This window comes from Heterodontus francisci, chromosome 35 (genome assembly GCF_036365525.1).
Source record: "Heterodontus francisci isolate sHetFra1 chromosome 35, sHetFra1.hap1, whole genome shotgun sequence".
In the NCBI taxonomy this organism is placed as follows: domain Eukaryota; kingdom Metazoa; phylum Chordata; class Chondrichthyes; order Heterodontiformes; family Heterodontidae; genus Heterodontus; species Heterodontus francisci.
In genome coordinates, this window is record NC_090405.1 from 22,980,679 (window position 1) to 22,985,762 (window position 5,084).

The following is a 5,084-nucleotide window of genomic DNA, read 5'->3' on the forward strand; positions in this document are numbered from 1 at the left end:
TGGAAGGTCGAATTTGAATGCAGAATACAGGCTAAAAGACAGGATTCTTGGTAGTGTGGGGGAACAGAGGGATCTTGGGGTCCATGTCCATAGATCGCTCAAAGTTGCCACCCAAGTTGATAGGGTTGTTAAGAAGGCGTATGGTGTGTTGGCTTTCATTAACAGGGGGATTGAGTTTAAGAGCCGCGAGGTTATGCTGCAGCTCTATAAAGCCCTGGTTCGACCACACTTGGAATATTGTGTTCAGTTCTGGTCGTCTCATTATAGGAAGGATGTGGAAGCTTTAGAGAGGGTGCAGAGGAGATTTATCAGGATGCTGCCTGGACTGGAGGGCATGTCTTATGAAGAAAGGTTGAGGGTGCTAGGGCTTTTCCCATTGGAACGAAGAAGGATGAGAGGTGACTTGATAGAGGGGTACAAGATGATGAGAGGCATAGATAGAGTGGATAGCCAGAGACTTTTTCCCAGGGTGGAAAGGGCTATCACCAGGGGGCATAATTTTAAGGTGATGGAGGTAGGTTCTTTACACAGAGACTGGTGGGTGCGTGGAATGCACTGCCAGCGGTGGTAGTAGAAGCAGATACATTAGGGACATTTAAGCGTCTCTTGGATAGGTACATGGATGATAGTAGAATGAAGGGTATGTAGGTAGTTTTGATCTTCGAGTAGGTTAAAGGTTCGGCACAACATCGTGGGCCGAAGGGCCTGCACTGTGCTGTACTGTTCTATGTTCTATGTTCTATAACACAGGTGTTGGGAGGCTCAGCCTGGCTACGCAATGTTACAAGGACGCTGAGTAACACCATCGACAACGGGACAGAGAGAAAAACACACAGAAAACTAATAGACTGTGAGGAAGCAAAAGTGAGGAACGGAGAGAGAGAGACAGACAACGAAACTGAGATGGAGAAACAAGGCATTTGTATGATTGTGTTCTCCCTGTTGTGTAACGGTATTTCCTGTTGTGTAAATATGTTTTCTGTTGTGTAAAGATGTACCCTGTTGTTGTGTAAAGGTTTTCCCTGTTATTGTTTTATTTTCTGTTACTGACCGTCTCCTCACTGTGACCATTTGTCCTGGTTTTATTGTGGCCAACATCACCATCTGGTGGTGGAGAGGAGGCTCTGCAGGAAGGGGGTTGACAAAGTGGGAGAGTCTCGGCTGGTCCGTGTTTGCAGCTTGTGTTCGTGTGAGCACAAGTGATTTGTTACTGATTGATGTGTTCACTGGAAGGAAAAAGCTGATCGCAATCAAGCGCATTTTGTTATTATGGGGAAACACTTGATGTTTTGAAAGTGAACTGTTTGTATTATTACCAAACATAAATAGCAGAGAATGGTTTCGATCCATCGACCTCTGGGTTATGGGCCCAGCACGCTTCCGCTGCACCACTCTGCTAACTGTTTGTTTAAATTTTAGCTGCCCGTTAGTGAAATATGTTCATTTCCCCAATGTTTTTATAAAAATAGGATTGCAGTCGGATTTCACAAGAATCCCGGACTCAGCAACACACGTGCTGACGGACTCACCCTCACTGCACAATGACACAAGGACACAGAGTAACAGCACCGACAATGAGACAGGCAGAGAAAGACACACAGAAAACCAGGAAGATATTATCAGGACCCAGAAGGGAACAAACAGAGAAAGGTATTGAGCAAACCAGCAAGAGACAGCGAAAGACTGATGATTTATGTAATTGTGTTCTCTGTTGTGTAAAGATGTCCCTTGTGTTCTTTTAAAGATATTTCCTGCTGTGTAATATGTTCTCTGTTGTGTTACTGTATTCGCTGTTGTGTAAAGATGTTCTCTGTTATTGTGTAAAATGGTTCCCTGTTGGGTAAAGATCTTCTCAGTTGTGTAAATATGATCCGTCTTGTGTAAAAGTGTTCCCGGTTGTTTAAATATGTTCCCTGCTCTGTAATGTAGAGCTGAGTCTGCACTAATGGAATTGCTACAGTATCTTCCAGTCTGATACTGTATGAGGGCTGGAATGTGATCCAAAGCACAGTCTATACAAATTGAATTGCTATTGTATCTTTTAGTTTCACAATCCGGGGGAGTTTTAAACTGAATTCTCAGTTTGTATCTCAGGTTATACTATCTTTCAGATTCTCTCAATCTGATATCGCACTTGAGATTTAGACTTCAGAAAGGATGTACTGGCATTGGAGGAGTTCAAAAGAGATTCACTCAGCTGATTCCTGGGATGAAGGGGTTGACTTATGAAGAACGGCTAAACAGGTTATTCATTAGAGTTTAGAAGAATGAGGGGTGATCTTTTTGAAACGTACAAGATTCTGAGGGGACTTAACAGGGTGAAGAAGGGTCTCTGACCTGAAACATTAACTCTGCTTCTCTCTTCACAGATGCTGCCAGACCTGCTGAGTATTTCCAGCATTTCTTGTTTTTATTAACAGGGTAGATGTTGAGAAAATGTTTCCACTAGTGGGGGAATCTCAAACTAGGCGACATCGTTACAGAATAAGGGGACACTCATTTAAAACTGAGATGCAAAGGAATTTCTTCTCTCAGAGGGTAGTGAATGTCTGGAATTCTCTACCCCAGACAGTATTGGAGGCTAAATCACTGAAAGTATTTAAAGAGGATGTAAATAGATTTTTGAAATATTGGAGAGTTGAGGGCTATGAAGAGCTGGCATGAAAGAGGAGTTGAGGTCTGGGGCAGATCAGCCATGATCTTACTGAATGGCAGGGCAGGCTTGAGGGGACGAATGGCCTACTCCTGCTCCTATTTCTTCTGTTCTTATGTTATGTTATATCTAATGTATATGTCAGGATGCACTATGGGAATTAATACTGAAACTTATAAACTCATAATGTGTGTAAATATTGGGCTGATATTTAACTTGAATCTCAGAGTACATTATTGTGGTTAATTCTGTAAGTTTGAAAAGGGAACTCTGTGCCATAATGAAAACAAGAAATGCTGGAAATACTCAGCAGGTCAGGCAGCATCTGTACAGAGAGAAGCAAAGTTAACGTTTCAGGTCAGTGACCTTTCAGATGCTGCCAGACCTTTTGAAAGTCCATGTACACCACATCAACAGCGTCTGTTACCTCATCAAAAAACTCCAGCAGGACCGTTAAACATGATTTTCCCTTAAGAAATCCATGCTGGCTTTCTTGAATTAACCCACATTTGTCCATGGAACTATTAATTTTGTCCCGAATTATTCTTTCGAGAAGTTTTCCCACCTCCAAAATTGAACTGACTGGGGAGTGAAATGAGGTGAGTTGCTCTAACAGAGAGCCAGCACGGGTTCGACAGGCCAAATGGCCTCCTTCTGTGCTGTAGCCATTCTATGATTGTCTGATTCTAGCAACAACTGTTGGTGGAGAGGCAGTGATGCAGGAATGGGTTGACAGAAAGGGGAAAGTCTGGGCTGGTGTGTGTTTGCAGCATTTGCAGCTTGTGTTCGGGTTTGTGAATAAAGGTGATTTGGAAGCTGTGTTCCAAATTGAAGTGTTTATTGGAAGCAAGAAGTTGATGTCAATGAAGAGTAAAATGTGTTAAAACGAAGCGTGGTGTGATTGTGGATAGCAGTAAATATAGTGTTGGTGAATTAGTTGTGTTAATAAACTTCCACTGCGCCCTCTGCTGCAGGCTGCTGTTTATATCCAGCTGTGTATTAGTGCTGTGTGTTAGTGAGATAAATGTTTGTTTCAACGCTGTTTATAAAGCAATAGCATTGCACTCAAACAGTCCCAGACAAAGCAACACACGTACAAAAGCAAAATACTGCGGATGCTGGAAATCTGAAACATAAACAGAAAATGCTTGAAATAGTCAGCAGGTCTGGCAGCATCTGTGGAGAGAGAACAAAGTTAATGTGAGCTAAGGAAACAGATCTGAACTGTTAACTGTTTCTCTCTGCACAGATGCTGCCAGACCAACTGAGCATTTCCAGCATTTTCTGTTTTTATTACAGCAACACAGGTGTTGGGAGGCTCAGCCTGGCTACACAATGTTACAAGGACGCTGAGTAACACCATTGACAACGGGACAGAGAGAAAAACACACAGAAAACCAATAGACTGTGAGGAAGCAAAAGTGAGGGACAGAGAGAGAGACGAGACTGAAATGGAGAAACAAGGCATTTGTATGATTGTATTCTCCCTGTTGTCCAAAGGTATTTCCTGGTGTGTAAATATGTTTTCTGTTGTGTAAAGATGTACCCTGTTGTTGTGTAAAGGTTTCCCCTGTTATTGTTTTATTTTCTGTTCCTGACCGTCTCCTCACTGTGACCATTTGCCCTGGTTTTATTGTGGCCAACATCACCATCTGGTGGTGGAGAGGAGGCTCTGCAGGAAGGGGTTGACAAAGGAGAGCGGCTGGTCCGTGTTTGCAGTTTGTGTTCGTGTGAGCAAAAGTTATTTTGTTGTTGATTGATGTGTTCACTAGAAGGAAGAAGCTGATTGCAATAGAGTGCCTTTGGAAGCATCTTGTTATTATGGGGAAATACTTGATGTTTTGAAAGTGAACTGTTTGTATTATTACCAAACATAAATAGCAGAGAATGGTTTCGATCCATCGACCTCTGGGTTATGGGCCCAGCACGCTTCCGCTGCGCCACTCTGCTAACTGTTTGTTTAAATTTTAGCTGCCTGTTAGTGAAATATGTTCATTTCCCCAATGTTTTCAAAAAAACAGGATTGGAGTCGGATTTCTCAAGAATCCCGGACTCAGCAACACACGTGCTGACGGACTCACCCTCACTGCACAATGACACAAGGACACTGAGTAACAGCACCGACAATGAGGCAGGCAGAGAAAGACACACAGAAAACCAGGAAGATATTATCAGGACCCAGAAAGGAACAGACAGAGAAAGGTACTGAGCAAACCAGCAAGAGGCAGTGAAATAAAAGAAAAATACTGCGGATGCTGGAAATCTGAAAGAAAAACAAGAAATGCTGGAACCACTCAGCAGGTCTGGCAGCATCTGTGGAAAGAGAAGCAGAGTTAACGTTTTGGGTCAGTGACCCTTCATCGGAACGAAGAGTTAACGTTTCGGGTCACTGACCCGAAAAGTTAACTCTGCTTCTCTTTCCACAGATGCT

At 42.9% G+C, this 5,084-nt stretch overlaps 1 non-coding gene across 1 annotated transcript; it reads right to left on the minus strand.

The window, feature by feature from the left end:
- Positions 1 to 4,531: 4,531 nt before the first annotated feature.
- trnam-cau (transfer RNA methionine (anticodon CAU)) lies at positions 4,532 to 4,603 on the minus strand. The gene has a single exon. It is a non-coding gene; the product is annotated as a tRNA-Met (tRNA).
- Positions 4,604 to 5,084: the final 481 nt, after the last annotated feature.